Source organism: Maniola jurtina, chromosome W (genome assembly GCF_905333055.1).
Source record: "Maniola jurtina chromosome W, ilManJurt1.1, whole genome shotgun sequence".
Taxonomy (NCBI): domain Eukaryota; kingdom Metazoa; phylum Arthropoda; class Insecta; order Lepidoptera; family Nymphalidae; genus Maniola; species Maniola jurtina.
The window spans coordinates 1,740,742-1,761,386 of NC_060057.1; the positions used below are offsets into that span (position 1 = coordinate 1,740,742).

The 20,645-nt window shown below is 37.7% G+C and overlaps 2 long non-coding RNA genes across 2 annotated transcripts; one reads left to right on the forward strand and one right to left on the reverse strand.

Annotated features, from left to right (window-relative positions):
- Window positions 1-246: 246 nt before the first annotated feature.
- On the forward strand, window positions 247-16,590 carry LOC123879894. Its single transcript, XR_006799087.1, has 3 exons — window positions 247-344; window positions 1,911-1,916; window positions 16,483-16,590. It is a non-coding gene; the product is annotated as an uncharacterized LOC123879894 (long non-coding RNA).
- Window positions 16,591-19,136: 2,546 nt separating this feature from the next.
- Window positions 19,137-20,413, reverse strand: LOC123879867. The gene is made up of 2 exons (XR_006799079.1): window positions 19,989-20,413; window positions 19,137-19,407 (listed from the first exon to the last, which is right to left on the reverse strand). It is a non-coding gene; the product is annotated as an uncharacterized LOC123879867 (long non-coding RNA).
- Window positions 20,414-20,645: the final 232 nt, after the last annotated feature.

Here is a 20,645-nt window from a genome sequence, read left to right on the forward strand (position 1 = left end):
ATGGCGATTATGAATGTCTCATTCTCCTAGAAAGAGACGGAAAACGATACATTGATGTATGGGAGATATGTTCGGATGCGCAATATGAGTAGGGGAAAATTATGACATTTCAGAAAAACAAGATGGCGGCCGACGTGATTTTTGCAACTCTTTTGTTTTCCAACCGATTTCGTTGAAACTCGCAATCTTTGAAGAATGTAGTATACGATTAATAGAAAAAGTGGAAAATTTTGGAAAAACAAGATGGCCGCCGTACAAATTTCGTCGGTGTCTATCTCGGAGGCTATAAAAGATGGAAGAGTGGTTTCTTGGCAAAAGATGATCAGGGTCCGAAGGTCTACTTGGTGGAACAAACTCTGCATGCTCGCGGACCACTTTAGTGGTCCGCGCACCCACGCACCCTACTTTATTAACCTCAACTACCCCGTTTTTACAAAAATTGATATGGATGTCGTTTTCAGAGTTTTCCAGGCTGCTGATTTTGATAACGACATTTATTTTGAAATCCAAAATGGCGGGCGTGCACTTTTTAAGAAAAAAATTGATATAGGTGTCGTTTTATGGGGTTTTCGGGGTAATTTGTGTATCGTATATAAAAAAAATCGGTTTAATACAACTCATAAACCTAACCACGTCACACGAGCTGCTTTAGCAGCTCGCGCACCGAGCAAAATACTAGTTATTATACTATATATAGCTCAATTACCACTCACTCACTCACTCACTCATTGACATAATTGTTCTCCTAGAAAGAGAAGGAAAATGATATAGTGATGTAGGGGAGATGTGGTCGGATTCGCGAACCCTCTGGGGAAAAATTATGACATTTCAGAAAAACAAGATGGCGGCCGATGTGATTTTTGCAGCTCCGTTGTTTTCCAACCGGTTTCGTTGAGTTTTGCAAACTTTGAAGAAAGTAGTAAACGGTTAATAGAAAATGTAGAAAAAATTGGAAAAACAAGATGGCGGCCGAGCCGCAGCGTTTTGAAAATTTTGATTTTTCGACCCCGAACCGCGGCGCCACAGATCCGAAACGGGAAATTGAAACTTATAATTTTTTTCTGGTTTCGCCCACGATTATCCTTAATTTTGACGGAATGGGGGTAGTTTTTAAAAATTCAAGATGGCGGCTGTCGTGGCGGCCATTATGTTAGAGGTACGAAAAAACGCAATTTTTAAAGTTAAATATCCCAAGGTTGACAACATCGGAGCGATTCGGCTTCTATGAAGCGATTGTACGTATAGGCTCGAGGTATAGATTGGAGGAAAAAAATTACCCCATTTTTTGGGGAAATTTCAAGATTTTCGGGAAATTGAAAAAAATCGAAATACGGACTTTTCGCAAAATCCGAGTATGAGCGATTATGTGTTTTGATCATACAAATGACATTTCGGTATTTTTGTCGCCGGAGACTGGCAACACTGGAATTTATCAAAGAAAAAGTGATTTTCGACACGGTCTTTTTCACGGTATCCCCTTTCGCGTGGGTGCGAGCGAGATGAGAGATTGAAACGTCATCGGGAGCGGTATATCCTGTAGTTAATAGGAAAATTATGAAACAGTGTATAATCTTTCTGTGAAACGAGTTGGCGGCCATTTTGTATTTTTTTTAATTTTTCGAAATTTTGACCACGTTTTTGAAGCAGTTGGCAACATTTTGGAAAGTCGACATGTATCAATCGATTGTGTGACTCAACCAGCAGTATCGAAATATGTAAATGGTGTTGCCACATTTGGGGAGTTTTTCGAAATTTTCCCCAAAAACTCCTCCTGTAAAATTTTGTATGAAAATTTTTTTTCCACTGATGGTTTCGTATAGAAAATTTAAAAAAAATCGAGGAAAAATTTGGAAATAGCTGATGATCGAGGATGTCGGAGACGGGTGAAGGGTCCGCTCAAGGTATTGAAGATAGGTGTGGGGTGCTCGACCAAATGTCATTCATGACATCATCCAATTGCCAAAAAGCTGAAAAAAAATTCAAAATGGCGAAGAAAAGATGGCCGCCATACAAATTTCGCCGGCGTCCAGCTCGGAGGGTATAAAAGATGGAGGTGCGGTTTCTTGGAAAAAGAGGATCAGGATTCAAAGGTCTACTCGATGAATAGAAAAAAAATTCAAAATGGCGGAATTTATTTTCCCATACATTTTGTATGGCGAATATTAAATGTCTCATTCTCGTAGAAAGAGAGAGAAAACGATACAATGATATTCGGGAGATATGTTTTGGTTCGCGATATGAGTAGGGAAAAATTATGACATTTCAGAAAAACAAGATGGCGGCCTATATGATTTTTGCAACTCTTTTGTTTTCCAACCGATTTCGTTCAAACTCGCAATCTTTGAAGAATGTAGTAAACGATTAATAGAAAAAGTGGAAAATTTTGGAAAAACAAGATGGCCGCCGTACAAATTTCGTCGGTGTCTATCTCGGAGAATATAAAAGATGGAAGAGTGGTTTCTTGGCAAAAGATGATTAGGGTCCGAAGGTCTACTCAGTGGAACAAACTCTGCATGCTCGCGGACCACTTTAGTGGTCCGCGCACCCACGCACCCTACTAAATTATTATCCTAATCTACAAAAAATAATATGGATGTCGTTTTCAGGGTTTTCCAGGGTGCTGATTTTGATAATGACATTAATTTTCAAATCCAAGATGGCGGACTTACATTTTCTACAAAAAATAGAAATGCCTGTCATTTTATGGGGTTTTTCGGGGTGAATTATGTATCTTAATAAATCAATTTGGTTTTATATAATAAAGTTAACCTTACCACGTCACGCGAGCTGCTTTAGCAGCTCGCGCACCGAGCAAAACACTAGTTATACTATATATAGCTCAATTACCACTGACTCATTGACATAATTGTTCTCCTAGAAAGAGACGGAAAATGATATAATGATGTTGGGGAGTTGTGTTCGGTTTCGGGAACCCTCTGGGGAAAAATTATGACATTTCAGAAAAACAAGATGGCGGCCGATGTGAGTTTTGCAGCTCCGTTGTTTTCCAACCGATTTCGTTGAATTTTGCAATCTTTAAAGAAACTGGTTAAAGATTAATAAAAAAAGTAGAAAAAATTGGAAAAACAAGATGGCGGCCGAGCCGTAGCGTTTTCAAAATTTTGATTTTTCGACCCCAAACCGCGGCGCCACGGATCCGAAACGGGAAATTGAAACTAATAATTTTTTTCTGGTTTCGTCTACGATTATCCTGAATTTTGACGGAATGGGAGTGGTTTTTAAAAATTCAAGATGGCGGCTGTCGTGGCGGCCATTATGTTAGAGATACGAAAAAACGCAATTTTAAAAGTTAAATATCTCAAAGTTGGCAACATCGGAGCGATTCGGCTTCTATGAAGCGATTGTACGTATAGACTCGAGGTATAGATTGAAGGAAAAAAATTACCCCATTTTTTGGGGAAATTTCAAGATTTTCGGGAAATTGTAAAAAATCGAAATACGCACTTTTAGCAAAATTCGAGTATGAGCGATTACGTGTTTTGCTCGTGCAAATGACATTTAGGTATTTTCGTCGCCAAGGACTGGCAACACTGGAATTTATCGAAGCAAAAGTGATTTTCGACATTTGTCTTTTTCAGGGACGATCATTTCGCGTGGGTGCGAGCGAGATGAGAGATTGAAACGTCATCGGGAGCGGTATATCCTGTAGTTATTGGAAAAGTTGTACAACGATGTAATTTATTTCTGCGAAACGAGTTGGCGGCCATTTTGTAATTTTTTGAATTTTTCGAAATTTTGATCACGTTTTTGAGGCAGTTGGCGACATTTTGGAAAGTCAATATATATGAATCGATTGTGTATCTCGGCTGGCAGTATGGAGATATGCAACCAGTGTTGCCACTTTTAGGGAGATTTTCGAGAATTTCAACTAAGAAACTCCTGTAAAATTTTGTATGAAATTTTTTTTTTTCATTGATGGTGTCATATAGAAAACAAAAACTTAGTAAGCCAAAATTATGGAGAGAGCTGATGATTGAGGATATCGGAGACGGGTGAAGGGCCCGCTTAAGGTATTGAAGATAGGTGGGGGGTGCTCGAGCAAATGTCATTCATGACGTCATCCAATTGCCAAAAAGCTGAAAAAAAATTCAAAATGGCGAAGAAAAGATGGCCGCCATACATATTTCGCCGGCGTCCAGCTCGGAGGGTATAAAAGATGGAGGTGCGAATTCTTGGCAAAAGAGGATCAGGATCCAAAGGTCTAATCGATGAATAGAAAAAAAATTCAAAATGGCGGAATTTATTTTCCCATACATTTTGTATGGCGAATATTGAATGTCTCATTCTCCTAGAAAGAGACGGAATACGATACGATAATGTAGGGGAGATATGTTTCGGTGCGCGATATGAGTAGGGAAAAATTATGACATTTCAGAAAAACAAGATGGCGGCCTATATGATTTTTGCAACTCTTTTGTTTTCCAACTGATTTCGTTGAAACTCGCAATCTTTGAAGAATGTAGTAAACGATTAATAGAAAAAGTGGAATTTTTTGAAAAAACAAGATGGCCGCCGTACAGATTTCGTCGGTGTCTATCTCGGAGGCTATAAAAGATGGAAGAGTGGTTTCTTGGCAAAAGATGATCAGGGTCCGAAGGTCTACTCGGTGGAACAAACTCTGCATGCTCGCGGACCACTTTAGTGGTCCGCGCACCCGCGCACCCTACTTTATTAATCTCAACCACCCCATTTTTACAAAAAAAATGATATGGATGTCGTTTTCAGAGTTTTCCAGGGCGCTGATTTTGATAACGACATTTATTTTGAAATCCAAGATGGCGGACTTACATTTTCTACAAAAAATAGAAATGCCTGTCATTTTATGGGGGTTTTCGGGGTGAATTGTGTATCTTAATAAATAAATTTGGTTTAATATAATAATAATCTTACCACGTCACGCGAGCTGCTTTAGCAGCTCGCGCACCGAGCAAAACACTAGTTATTATACTATATATAGCTCAATTACCACTGACTGACTCACTGACTCATTGACATAATTGTTCTCCTAGAAGGAGACGGAAAATGATATAATGATGTGGGGGAGTTGTGTTCGGTTTCGGGAACCCTCTGGGGAAAAATTATGACATTTCGGAAAAACAAGATGGCGGCCGACGTGATTTTTGCAGCTCCGTTGTTTTCCAACCGATTTCGTTGAATTTTGCAATATTTGAAGAAAATAGTAAACGATTAATGGAAAATGTCGAAAAAATTGAAAAAACAAGATGGCGGCCGAACCGTAGTGTTTTCAAAATTTTGATTTTTCGATCCCTAACCGCGGCGCCACTGATCCAAGACGGAGAAGTCGAGGATAATTATTTTTTCGTGTTTCGCCCACAATTATCCTGTATTTTGACAAAACGGGAGTGGTTTTTAAAAATTCAAGATGGCGGCTGTCATGGCGGCCGTTAAGTTAGAGGTACGAAAAATCGCAATTTTAAAAGTTAAATATCTCAAAGCTGGCAACATCGGAGCGATTCGGCTTCTATGAAGCGGTTGTACGTCTAAACTCGGGGTAAAGATCGAAGGGAAAAAATTACCCCACTTTTAGGGAAATTTCAAGATTTTCGGGAAATTGTAAAAAATAGAAATACGCACTTTTAGCAAAATCCGAGTATGAGTGATTATGTGTTTTGCTCGTACAAATGACATTTGGGTATTTTTGTCACCGGAGACTGGCAACACTGGAATTTATCAAAGTAAAAGTGATTTTCGACACGGTCTTTTTCACGGTATCCCCTTTCGTGTGGGTGCGAGCGAGAGGAAAGATTGAAACGTCATCGGGAGCAGTATATCCTGTAGTTAATAGGAAAATTATGAAACCGTGTAAAATCTTTGTGTGAAACGAGTTGGCGGCCATTTTGTATTTTTTTTAATTTTTCGAAATTTTGATCACGTTTTTGAGGCAGTTGGCAACATTTTGGAAAGTCAATATGTATGAATCGATTGTGTATCTCGGCTTGCAGTATGGAGATATGCAACCGGTGTTGCCACTTTTGGGGAGATTTTCGAGATTTTCAACTAAGAAACTCCTGTAAAATTTTGTATGAAAATTTTTTTTTCCACTGATGGTGTCGTATAGAGAACAAAAACTTAGTAAGCCAAAATTATGGAGAGAGCTGATGATTGAGGGTTTCGGAGACGGGTGGAAGGCCCGCTTAAGGTATTGAAGATAGGCGGGGGGTGCTCGAGCAAATGTCATTCATGACGTCATCCAATTGCCAAAAAGCTGAAAAAAAATTCAAAATGGCGAAGAAAAGATGGCCGCCATACAAATTTCGCCGGTGTCCAGCTCGGAGGGTATAAAAGATGGAAGTGAGGTTTCTTGGCAAGAGATGATCAGGATCCGAAGGTCTACTCGATGAATAGAAAAAAAATCCAAAATGGCGGATTTTTTTTTCCATACATTTTGTATGGCGAATATTGAATGCCTCATTCTCCTAGAAAGAGACAGAAAACGATACATTGATGTATGGGAGATATGTTCGGATGCGCGATATGAGTAGGGGAAAATTATGACATTTCAGAAAAACAAGATGGCGGCCTATATGATTTTTGCAACTCTTTTGTTTTCCAACCGATTTCGTTGAAACTCGCTATCTTTGAAGAATATAGTAAACGATTAATAGAAAAAGTGAAAAATTTTGGAAAAACAAGATGGCCGCCGTAAAAATTTCGTCGGTGTCTATCTCGGAGGCTATAAAAGATGGAAGAGTGGTTTCTTGGCAAAAGATGATCAGCGTCCGAAGGTCTAATTGTGAAACAATCTCTGCATGCTCGCGGACCACTTTAGTGGTCCGCGCACCCACGCACCCTACTAAATTATTATCCTAATCTACAAAAAATAAAATGGATGTCGTTTTCAGGGTTTTCCAGGGTGCTGATTTTGATAATGACATTTATTTTTAAATCCAAGATGGCGGACTTACATTTTCTACAAAAAATAGAAATGCCTGTCATTTTATGGGTTTTTTCGGGGTGAATTATGTATCTTAATAAATCAATTTGGTTTTATAAAATAAAGTTAACCTTACCACGTCACGCGAGCTGCTTTAGCAGCTCGCGCACCGAGCAAAAGCTAGTTATTATACTATATATAGCTCGATTACCACTCACTCACTGACTGACTCATTGACATAATTGTTCTCCTAGAAGGAGACGGAAAATGATATAGTGATGTAGGGGAGATGTGTTCGGATGGGGGAGTCGACTGGGGAAAAATTATGACATTTCGGAAAAACAAGATGGCGGCCGACGTTATTTTTGCAGCTCCGTTGTTTTCCAACCGATTTCGTTGAATTTTGCAATCTTTGAAGAAAATAGTAAACGATTAATGGGAAATGTGGAAAAAATTGGAAAAACAAGATGGCGGCCGAGCCGTAGCGTTTTGAAAATTTCGATTTTTCGACCCCGAACCGCGGCGCCACAGATCCAAAACGGGAAATTGAAACTAATAATTTTTTTCTGGTTTTGTCTACGATTATCCTGAATTTTGACGGAATGGGAGTGGTTTTTAAAAATTCAAGATGGCGGCTGTCGTGGCGGCCATTATATTAGAGGTACGAAAAAACGCAATTTTAAAAGTTAAATATCTCAAAGTTGGCAACATCGGAGCGATTCGGCTTCTATCAAGCGATTGTACGTATAGGCTCGAGGTATAGATATGAGGAAAAAAATTACCCCATTTTTTGGGGAAATTTCAAGATTTTCGGGAAATTGAAAAAAATCGAAATACGGACTTTTTGCAAAATTCGAGTATGAGCGATTACGTGTTTTGCTCGTGCAAATGACATTTAGGTATTTTCGTCGCCGAGGACTGGCAACACTGGAATTTATCGAAGCAAAAGTGATTTTCGACATTGTCTTTTTTCAGGGACGATCATTTCGCGTGGGTGCGAGCGAGATGAAAGATTGAAACGTCATCGGGAGCGGTATATCCTGTAGTTAATGGGAAAGTTGTACAACGATGTAATTTATTTCTGCAAAACGAGTTGGCGGCCATTTTGTAATTTTTTGAATTTTTCGAAATTTTGATCACGTTTTTGAGGCAGTTGGCAACATTTTGGAAAGTCAATATGTATGAATCGATTGTGTATCTCGGCTGGCAGTATGGAGATATGCAACCGGTGTTGCCACTTTTGGGGAGATTTTCGAGAATTTCAACTAAGAAACTCCTGTAAAATTTTGTATGAAAAATTTTTTTTTCACTGATGGTGTCGTATAGAGAACAAAAACTTAGTAAGCCAAAATTATGGAGAGAGCTGATGATTGAGGGTTTCGGAGACGGGTGGAGGGCCCGCTTAAGGTATTGAAGATAGGTGGGGGGTGCTCGAGCAAATGTCATTCGTGACATCATCCAATTGCCAAAAAGCTGAAAAAAAATTCAAAATGGTGAAGAAAAGATGGCCGCCATACAAATTTCGCCGGTGTCCAGCTCGGAGGGTATAAAAGATGGAAGTGTGGTTTCTTGGCAAGAGATGATCAGGGTCCGAAGGTCTACTCGATGAATAGAAAAAAAATTCAAAATGGCGGAATTTATTTTCCCATAGAAAATGTATGGCGAATATTCAATGTCTCATTCTCCTAGAAAGAGACGGAAAACGATACATTGATGTATGGGAGATATGTTCGGGTGTGGGATGGAAATCGGGAAAAATTATGACATTTCAAAAAAACAAGATGGCGGCCTATATGATTTTTGTAACTCTTTTGTTTTCCAACCGATTTCGTTGAAACTCGCAATCTTTGAAGAAAATAGTAAACGATTAATAGAAAAAGTGGAAAATTTTGGAAAAACAAGATGGCCGCCGTACAAATTTCGTCGGTGTCTATCTCGGAGGCTATAAAAGATGGAAGAATGGTTTCTTGGCAAAAGATGATCAGGGTCCGAAGGTCTACTCGGTGGAACAAACTCTGCATGCTCGCGGACCACTTTAGTGGTCCGCGCACCCACGCACCCTACTTTATTAACCTCAACTACCCCATTTTTAAAAAAAATGATATGGATGTCGTTTTCGGAGTTTTCCAGGGCGCTGATTTTGATAACGACATTTATTTTGAAATCCAAGATGGCGGTCATGCATTTTTTAAGAAAAAAATCGATATGGGTGTCGTTTTATGGTGTTTTTGGGGTGAATTTTGAATCTTAATAAATAAATTCGTTTTAATACTTATCAACCTAACCACGTCACGCGAGCTGCTTTAGCAGCTCGCGCACCGAGCAAAACACTAGTACTATATATAGCTCGATTACCACTCACTCACTGACTCACTCATTGACATAATTGTTCTCCTAGAAAGAGAAGGAAAATGATATAGTGATGTAGGGGAGATGTGTTCGGATTCGGGAACCCTCTGGGGAAAAATTATGACATTTCGGAAAAACAAGATGGCGGCCGAGGTGATTTTTGCAGCTCCGTTGTTTTCTAACCGATTTTGTCGAATTTCGCAATCTTTGAAAAAAGTAGTAAACGGTTAATAGAAAATGTGAAAAAAATTGGAAAAACAAGATGGCGGCCGAGCTGGAGCGTTTTCAAAATTTTCATTTTTCGATCCCTAACCGCGGCGCCACTGATCCAAGACGGAGAAGTCGAGTATAATTATTTTTTCGTGTTTCGCCCACGATTATCCTGTATTTTGACAAAACGGGAGTGGTTTTTAAAAATTCAAGATGGCGGCTGTCATGGCGGCCGTTTTGTTCGAGGTACAAAAAAACGCAATTTTAAAAGTTAAATATCTCAAAGTTGGCAACATCGGAGCGATTCGGTTTTTATGAAGCGATTGTACGTATAGGCTCGAGGTATAGATTGGAGGAAAAAAATTACCCCATTTTTAGGGAAATTTCAAGATTTTCGGGAAATTGTAAAAAATCGAAATACGCACTTTTAGCAAAATCCGAGTATGAGCGATTACGTGTTTTGCTCGTGAAAATAACATTTAGGTACTTTTGTCGCCGGCGACTGGCAACACTAAAATTTATCAAAGCAAAAGTGATTTTCGACGTGGTCTTTTTTAGGGGCGATCGGTTCGCCTGGGTGCGAGCGAGATGAGAGATTGAAACGTCATCGGGAGCAGTATATCCTGTAGTTAATAGGAAAATTATGAAACCGTGTAAAATCTTTCTGTGAAACGAGTTGGCGGCCATTTTGTATTTTTTTTAATTTTTTGAAATTTTGATCGCGTTTTTGAGGCAGTTGGCAACATTTTGGAAAGTTAACATGTATGAATCGATTGTGTATCTCTGCTGGCAGTATGGAGATATGCAACCGGTGTTGCCACTTTTGGGGAGATTTTCGAGATTTTCAACTAAGAAACTCCTGTAAAATTTTGTATGAAAAGTTTTTTTTTCACTGATGGTGTCGTATAGAGAACAAAAACTTAGTAAGCCAAAATTATGGAGAGAGCTAATGATTGAGGATATCGGAGACGGGTGAAGGGCCCGCTTAAGGTATTGAAGATAGGTGGGGGGTGCTCGACCAAATGTCATTCATGACGTCATCCAATTGCCAAAAAGCTGGAAAAAAATTCAAAATGGCGAAGAAAAGATGGCCGCCATACAAATTTCGCCGGTGTCCAGCTCGGAGGGTATAAAAGATGGAAGTGTGGTTTCTTGGCAAGAGATGATCAGGGTCCGAAGGTCTACTCGATGAATAGAAAAAAAATTCAAAATGGCGGAATTTATTTTCCCATAGAAAATGTATGGCGAATATTGAATGTCTCATTCTCCTAGAAAGAGACAGAAAACGATACATTGATGTATGAGAGATATGTTCGGATGCGCGATATGAGTAGGGAAAAATTATGATATTTCAGAAAAACAAGATGGCGGCCTATATGATTTTTGCAACTCTTTTGTTTTCCAACCGATTTCGTTGAAACTCGCAATCTTTGAAGAATGTAGTAAACGATTAATAGAAAAAGTGGAAAAATTTGAAAAAACAAGATGGCCGCCGTTCAAATTTCGTCGGTGTCTATCTCGGAGGCTATAAAAGATGGAAGAGTGGTTTCGTGGCAAAAGATGATCAGGGTCCGAAGGTCTACTCGGTGGGACAAACTCTGCATGCTCGCGGACCACTTTAGTGGTCCGCGCACCCACGCACCCTACTGAATTATTATCCTCAACTACCCCGTTTTTACAAAAAATGATATGGATGTCGTTTTCAGAGTTTTACAGGGTGTTTATTTTGATAACGACATTTATTTTGAAATCCAAGATGGCGGACATGCATTTCTTAAGAATAAAATCGATATGGGTGTCGTTTTGTGGGTTTTTTGGGGTGAATTGTGTTTCTTAATATATAAAGTTGGTTTAGTATAATAAAGTTAACCCAACCACGTCACGCGAGCTGCTTTAGCAGCTCGCGCACCGAGCAAAACACTAGTTATACTATATATAGCTCAATTACCACTCACTCATTGACATAATTGTTCTCCTAGAAAGAGACGGAAAATGATATAATGATGTAGGGGAGATGTGGTCGGATTCGGGAGTCCTCTGGGGAAAAATTATGACATTTCAGAAAAACAAGATGGCGGCCGACGGGATTTTTGCAGCTCCGTTGTTTTCCAACCGATTTTTTTGAATTTTGCAAACTTTGTAGAAAGTAGTAAACGGTTACCAGAAAATGTGGAAAAAATTGGAAAAACAAAATGGCGGCCGAGATGGAGCGTTTTCAAAATTTTCATTTTTCGACCTCTAACCGCAGCGCCACAGATCCGAGACGGGGTAATCGAGGATAATTATTTTTTCTGGTTTCGCCCACGATTATCCTGTATTTTGACAAAACGGGAGTGGTTTTTAAAAATTCAAGATGGCGGCTGTCGTGGCGGCCATTATGTTAGAGGTACGAAAAAACGCAATTTTAAAATTCGAATATCTCAAAGTTGGCAACATCAGAGCGATTCGGCTTCTATGAAACGATTGTACGTACAGGCTCGAGGTATAGTTTGAAGGAAAAAAATTACCCCATTTTTAGGGAAATTTCAAGATTTTCGGGAAATTGTAAAAAATCGAAATACGCACTTTTAGCAAAATCCGAGTATGAGCGATTATGTGTTTTGCTCATGCAAATGACATTTAGGTACTTTTGTTACCAGAGACTGGCAACACTGGAATTTATCAAAGTAAAAGTGATTTTCGACACGGTCTTTTTCACGGTATCCCCTTTCGCGTGGGTGCGAGCGAGAGGCAAGATTGAAACGTCATCGGAAGCGGTATATCCTGTAGTTCATAGGAAAATTATGAAACCGTGTAAAATCTTTCTGTGAAACGAGCTGGCGGCCATTTTGTATTTTTTTTAACTTTTCGAAATTTTGATCAAGTTTTTGAGGCAGTTGGCAACATTTTGGAAAGTCAATATGTATGAATCGATTGTGTATCTCGGCTGGCAGTATAGAGATATGCAGTCGGTGTTGCCAGTTTTGGGGAGATTTTCGAGATTTTCAACTAAGAAACTCCTGTAAAATTTTGTATGAAAATTTTTTTTTTCACTGATGGTGTCGTATAGAAAACAAAAAGTTAGTAAGCCAAAATTATGGAGAGAGCTGATGATTGAGGGTTTCGGAGACGGGTGGAGGGCCCGCTTAAGGTATTGAAGATAGGCGGGGGGTGCTCGAGCAAATGTCATTCATGACGTCATCCAATTGCCAAAAAGCTGAAAAAAATTCAAAATGGCGAAGAAAAGATGGCCGCCATACAAATTTCGCTGGTGTCCAGCTCGGAGGGTATAAAAGATGGAAGTGAGGTTTCTTGGCAAGAGATGATCAGGATCTGAAGGTCTACTCGATGAATAGAAAAAAAATCCAAAATGGCGGAATTTTTTTTTCCATACATTTTGTATGGCGAATATTGAATGCCTCATTCTCCTAGAAAGAGACAGAAAACGATACATTGATGTATGGGAGATATGTTCGGATGCGCGATATGAGTAGGGGAAAATTATGATATTTCAGAAAAACAAGATGGCGGCCTATATGATTTTTGCAACTCTATTGTTTTTCGACCGATTTCGTTGAAACTCGCAATCTTTAAAGAATGTAGTAAACGATTAATATAAAAAGTGGAAAATTGTGGAAAAACAAGATGGCCGCCGTACAAATTTCGTCGGTGTCTATCTCGGAGGCTACAAAAGATGGAAGAGTGGTTTCGTGGCAAAAGATGATCAGGGTCCGAAGGTCTACTCGATGAATAGAAAAAAAATTCAAAATAGCGGAATTTAATTTTCCATACATTTTGTATGGCGAATATTGAATGCCTCATTCTCCTAGAAAGAGACAAGAAACGATACGATGATGTTTGGAAGATATGTTCGGGTGCGGGATGAGAGTCGGTAAAAACTATGACATTTCAAAAAAACAAGATGGCGGCCTATATGGTTTTTGTAACTCTTTTGTTTTCCAACCGATTTCGTTGAAACTCACAATCTTTGAAGAAAGTACCAAACGATTAATAGAAAAAGTGGAAAATTTTGGAAAAACAAGATGGCCGCCTTACAAATTTCGTCGGTGTCTATCTCGGAGGCTATAAAAGATGGAAGAGTGGTTTCATGGCAAAAGATGATCAGGGTCCGAAGGTCTACTCGATGAATAGAAAAAAATTCAAAATGGCGGAATTTATTTTTCCATACATTTTGTATGACGATTATGAATGCCTCATTCTCTTAGAAAGAAACAGAAAACGATACGATGATATTCGAGAGATATGTTTAAGTGCACGATATGAGTAGAGAAAAATTATGACGTTTTAGAAAAACAAGATGGCGGCCGACGTGATTTTTGCAACTCTTTTGTTTTCCAACCGATTTTGTTGAAATTCGCAACATTTGAAGAAAATAGTAAACGATTAATAGAAAAAGTGGAAAAAAACGGAAATACAAGATGGCGGCCGCACAAATTTCGTCGGCGTCCATCTCGCAGGGTACAAAAGATGAAAGAGTAGTTTCTTGGCAAAAGATGATCAGGATTCGAAGGTCTACTCGATGAATGGAAAAAAAAATTCAAAATGGTGTAATTTAGTTTCCCGTAGAAAATGTATGGAGAATATTAAATGTCTCATTGACATAATTTTTCTCCTAGAAAGAGAAAGAAAACGATACATTAATGTATGGGACATATGTTTGGGTACGGAATATGAGTAGGGAAAAATTATGACATTTCGAAAAAACAAGATGGCGACCGACGTGATTTTTGCAACTTTTTTGTTTTCCAACCGATTTCATTGAAACTCGCACTTTTTAAAGAATGTAGTAAACAAGTAATAAAAAAGTGGAAAAAATTGGAAAAACAAGATGGCCGTCATATGAAGCGGCCGATGTGATTTTTGCAACTCTTTTGTTATCCAAATGATTTCGTTGAATTCGAAATCTTTGAAGAAAGTAGTATGCGATTAATAGAAAAAGTGGAAAAAATTGGAAAACCAAGATGGCCGCCATACAAATTTCGTTGGTGTCCATCTCAGAGGGAGTAAAAGATGGAAGAGTGGTTTCCTGGCAGAAGATGATTAGGATCCGAAGGTCTACTCGGTGAAACAAACTCTGCATGCTCGTGGATCACTTTTAGTGGTCCGTTCTCCCACGCACTCTACTAAATTAATATCCTCAACTACCCCGTTTGTACAAAAAATAATATGGACGTCGTTTTCAGGGTTTTCCAGGGTGTTGATTTTGATACTGACATTCATTTTCAAATCCAAGATGGCGGACTTACACTTTTCACAAAAAATAGATATTGGTGTCGTTTTCAGGATTTTCCAGGGTGCTGATTTTGATGATGACATTCATTTATATGTTAATCAAGCTTTATAAATCCCTTGGCGAATGTGTCCTCAGCTACTGCATCTGTGCCTGGGGTGGAGCTGCTAAAACGCATAATCTTGAGGTTGAGCGGGCTCAACGCGCCTTGCTCAAAGTCATTAAGTTTTATCCGTTTATCTTTCCAACTACAAGATTATATGAAGATTGCGACGTACTCTCGGTAAGAAAACTCTTTATCTACCAGACTCTGCGCAGATATCACAGTGAAGCGGTTCCACTCCTACCTGCGAGTACTTTCAATTTAAACTTAATTTAATTATTATAAGTGATTATATTATATTGTGCTGTACACTATATTATGGGAAGACACTGCCTCCTGAAACACAGTTTTCACTTCATCAGGAGGCAGGGCCTCACACCAAAGTCTGTAAATAATGTTCTGTTCAGATAGTAAAGATTTATTTATTTATTTATTTATTTTCAAATTCAAGATGGTGGGCATGCATTTTTTTTGAAAATTATATAAGGGAATCGTTTTTAACGTTTCCCAGGGTGTTGATTTTGATGGTAGCATTTATTTTCAAATTAAAGATGACGAACATGCATTTTTTAAAAAATAGATATGGGTATTGATTTCTGGGTTTTCCGACGAACTGATTTTGTTTATGACATTTATTTTGAAATTCAAGATGGCGGTCATGCACTTTTATCAAAAAATGGATATGGGTGTCATTTACTTGGTTTTACGGGGAGCTGATTTTGATTAAGATATTTATTTTGATATCTAAGATGGCCAACATGCACTTTTTACAACAAAAAAAATACATGAGTGTTGTTTTATGGGGTTTCCAGGGTGAATTATGTTTCTTAATAAATAAATTCAGTTTAATACAATAAAGTTTTTCAAAAAATTTTGTATTTTTTTAGAATTTTTTGATATTTTTATTATGTTTTTGAGGCAGTAGGCAACATTTTGGACAGTCGACATGTATGAATCAATTTTTTTTTTCTTCTCTCGTTTGGCTTTACACTGATTAGCAAATGTCAAGTGTGTAGTTATTTACAAGTTAGGAAAACTATATGTATAAGTATGGACTTCGTCTGTGCTGGCGCCCGCCGACATACACGCGGCGCCCCTTTAGAGCGCTTCTCAGTCAGTTCCTCGGTCAGTTCCACCACCAATAAACACCAGCGGGACACAAAAACCGGCCACTTCTAACAAAAAAACACTCCAGAAAGTCACAACACGCGCGCCAACAAACGCCACCACAGACAAAGTCCTATGAATCAATTGTGTGACTCAGCTGGCAGTATCGAAATATGCAAACAGAGTTGCCACATTTGGGGTGATTTTCGAGATTTTCCCCAAAAATTCCTTTTGTAAAATATTGTATGAAATTAGTTTTTTTTTCAATAATGATTCCGTATAAACAAAAAAAAAAAAATCTTTCGGTGGAAAATATGGAGAGAGCTGATGATTGAGGATTTCGGAGACGGGTGAAGGGCATGCTTAAGGTATTGAAGATAGGTGAGGGGTGCTCGAGCAAATGTCACTCAAAACGCCATCCGATTGGCAGTGAGCTGAAAAAATAACAAAATGGCGAAAAAAAAGTAGCTGCCATTTCGTCGTTACCCACCTCGGAGGGTTTAAAAGATGGAAGACTGGTTTCTTATCAAAGGATGAACAGGATCTGAAGGTCTACTCGATGAATAGAAAAAAAAAAATCAAAATGGCGGAGTTTGTTTTTCCATAGAAGATGTAGATGTGACGAATATTAAATGTAAGTGAATATGTCATATCACTATCGAGATTAGACTGATCAAATAAAAATTACATTTTGAAGCGTCAATTTTCATTCACTGCATATAACAGTTACTCTACAGTCTATACCAGGCATATATGTTTTTTTAAGGTTTGTTACCTTAAAAGAAAAAACAGAACCCTTATAAAATCACTTTGTTGTCTGTCCGTCTGTCTATCTGTCTGTCCGTCCGTCTGTCCATCCCTCCGTCCGTCATGTCTGTCAAGAAAATCTATAGGGTACTCATAGCATAAGTAAAAGAATAAACCTGAAAACCGTTAAGTGGTTACATTACATGTTTCAATTTTCAAAGTAATATAACTATACCAAGTGGGATATCATATGAAAGGGCTTTATTTGCACATTCTAAAATAGATTTTTATTTATTTGTATGCACAATAGTTATTGATTTATCGTATAAAATGTCCGAAATAATACCCGAGTACGGAACCCTCGGTGCGCGAGTCTGATTCACACTTGACCGGTTTTTTAACTTTCTTAATTATGACACTAAAGGAGTGATATCCAGGGCCGAAAAAAATACTTAATTAGATGCAGATTGCAGTAAAGTGATGTTTCGTATTTTACTTAGCTCCATTAGATCTCCTATTATTTTTTCACATATAAATAACTTAAAATAATATAAGTATGTAACTATAGGATGCCTACGACTTCGTCGTTTTTAAAGATCTCATATGGGAACTGTTTGATTTTCCGGTAAAATTTACCTATGTCAATTACAAGGACACAAGCTACTTCGGTACCAAATGTCATACCTACAAATCAGTAAGCGGATAGATCTTTAGAAATCCCGTGGGACCTCTTTGACTTTCCGGGATAAAAAGTAGTCTATGTCCATCCACGGGATATAAGGTAAATCTGTACCCAATTTCGTCCGAATCGGTTAAACTATTGGGTTGTGAAAAAGTAGCAGACTGACAGACAAACAAACACACTTTCACATTTATAATATTAAGTACTTATAGATTTGAAAGTAGGTAATCCAAAACAAAAGCATTGCAGTCTTATGTTTCTCAGGGAATAAAAGAACCTAATCAATCATCATTATCAATAATTTTAAATTATTTAAACGAACTTACTATATTACCTAATTATCTTTTGATTTAATAAACCAATTTAAATAAGTAAATAATTATTTCTAAAAGGTTTCCAAGGTTTCATTCCATTTGTGGTCATGAATGAGTCATGGCGTTGCGTTCTGTGCCCTTATGCAAGATGAACCGATATAAAAAGGGTGGCAAGTTGAGGAAGGTGGAGGACGAGACTGAAGAAATAGAACTAAACTATGACAAACAGAATGAAAAAAAGCATCCCATGTACCTATACTGAAAAGTGAAGTGACACGAGCTATCCTATCTCAAAAAACCGGCCAAGTGCGAGTCAAACTCGCGCATTAAGGATTCCGTACTCGTACATTTTACCTACTACAACAAATTTGACTCAATAAAATACAGCAAGATATGTGGAAAATTCTATTAGAATAGGGTATTGCCAAAAAATACATACAAATCATAAAAGAAATGTACAAAAACAGTAGGTAGGTACGGCAAAAATACAACTTGAGCAGCCGAGAAGAAAGTTTAGGATTCTAAAAAGCGTGAAACAAGGAAGGCCCATAATATCATCAAAGCTTTTCTCGGAAGTACTTGAAAATAATTATATCCAGATTTATTTGGAACAATTATGGTTTAAACATAGTTAAATGGAGAAAAACTGAATCACCTAAAGTTTGCTGATGACCTGATCCTATTATCAAATAATGCACAATCGCTCCAGATTATGGATAGAACAATAAGACACAGAAAGTGAAAAGGATAGGTTATCCATGAATGAAGACAAAACCAAGATTAGATCTAGATATGACAAACTCCCAAAAAGAAACTATCAGGCTAAGATAGGCTAAGATCAAATATACTGAAATGTGTAGATGAATACATATCTAGAATATCTAGGACAAACAATATCACCAACAAATCAAACATCAAAAAAATTAAGCAGAAGTTAAATTATATAAAACATGGAAAAAATACTGGAATCTAAAGGAAATTATGCTAAACAAAGATATTCCCATATCTAAAAAAGCCAAAGTATTCAACGTATGCATCCTTCTATGTCTGACTTATGGTTGCCAGACATAGGTAGTCTAACTGATAAAAACCTTAAGAAACTTAGGATTTGTCAAAATAATATAGAGAAGTATGCTTCAAATTAAAAAAAAAAAACAGGCTCTCTACTATTAGAAACAGAACAAAAGTGAGAGATTTATCAATCATCATTTAAAAACTGAAGTGAAAATGGACAGAGAGAGCACTTTATGAGAGACAAGAGAAATAAGTGGACAAAACCAGTTACAGAATGTTACCCAAGAACGAGAAAGAGAAAAAGAAGTCACCCCTGTCACGAGATGGGAGGTTGACATACAGAACATAAGGAAATACACGGCAAAGAAAAGCCAAAGAAAGACATTTATGGAGAATCCGGGATGAGGCCTATCCCATGAGCACTCTAAATAAAGAGAAAAAGCAAAACAAATAAAACACCAGTGTCAAAAACTAAAATATTATTTATTTGTTTGAAATATAATATTATGTACATAGCATTAATGTAATTTAATTCAGTTAATAAAGGCTTATCTTATTCTAATAATAATATTTCCAGTGAATTAATCTAGAAAAAAATAATAGCCTTGGGTATCAGGTGTTCTTTTCCAGTTCGGTAAACAATTGGTGATCCTTGTTGAGGTGGTTCAAGAGCATATGCTCTCAATCCATCACTTTTTGCCAACAGGGGTGGCAGATTTCATCAGATCCATGCAGCTAAAATAAACAGATAAACTTAAAATGCCATACCATGTAATGTACTAAAATAAAAGTATTTATTTATTATGACAACAGAATGAAGTTAAAGGGGTTTTAACTATGTAAGACATCGTCTCAATCCTATTGCTGCTTACTACTGAGTATGTCTCTTCTTAGAGCAAGACAAGGTATCACTCAAATACCATAGCTCACTTAAATGCCCAAATACAAAAAACATTTGTTAAAGTACTTTTTAATGAAACACTAAATAGAGTCCAGCAAAAGAGGCACACTGGTGGTCTCAGTCACCTGTTAACAACGAAAATCTTGTCACACTCAAAAAAATAAGAATAACCTAATAAAGATAGTAAGTACAATTTTATTATGAAAAATATGAATAATGAATTAAGGCAATGTTACTGCCCACAAGCACAATACGCATTTGTCTTCAATGAAAATGTTACTAGGTATTATCCCCTGATAATAACCATGTATTCATTCAGGTACCTATTCATTCAGAACTTATTCAACAACATATCTGCGACTTTATCCTAAATAAATATTTGAGTGAAATCAAAATAGCTGTACTGAATACATACCACTTGGGGTGCAATCCTGTGTTGTATTACTTACATAACCTCTACAAATTCAAGGCTATTATGCCTACTCCTTTTATTTAGGTACAGCGGTGCCACAATTAACACATCTCAATTCAGTGGGAGTCGTGGATTCCGTATTCAATCCGTGCAAAGAGAATATAATCACTACGTTCTACGTGGTCAATAGTAGAGCTTCGATCAGTACCTAATCAGTAGCCAGTACCGGTAGGGATACCAGGGTCTTCATAAATGGCGTTATCGCCTATCGGTGTCCCATTATTAATAGCAAAAGTGGAGATAAAAAAAAAAATAGGAAATCAAACAACAATAAGTAATATTCAATAATCAATATAAATACAGGTACAATAAGTAAACACCACAATAAACCTTATAAACAATGCAATACTTAGTACAAATACAGTCCAACAACTGACAAGGCTCTTTTGGCGCAGGGCCAAAAAATCGGAACTAAAGCCGCATTTGTTGATAGTTCTCTGTGTTGAGTCGGCATAAGCTACAATAGCGCCCTCACTCAAGTGCCAAAAGATCTTTAAGATGAATCCACACTTATCCGAGCCGAACGAACCGAACGAAACGAATTTTAGAATTCTGTATATGAAATCTCATGAAACCTCGATAGTTCCGATTCGAACAATT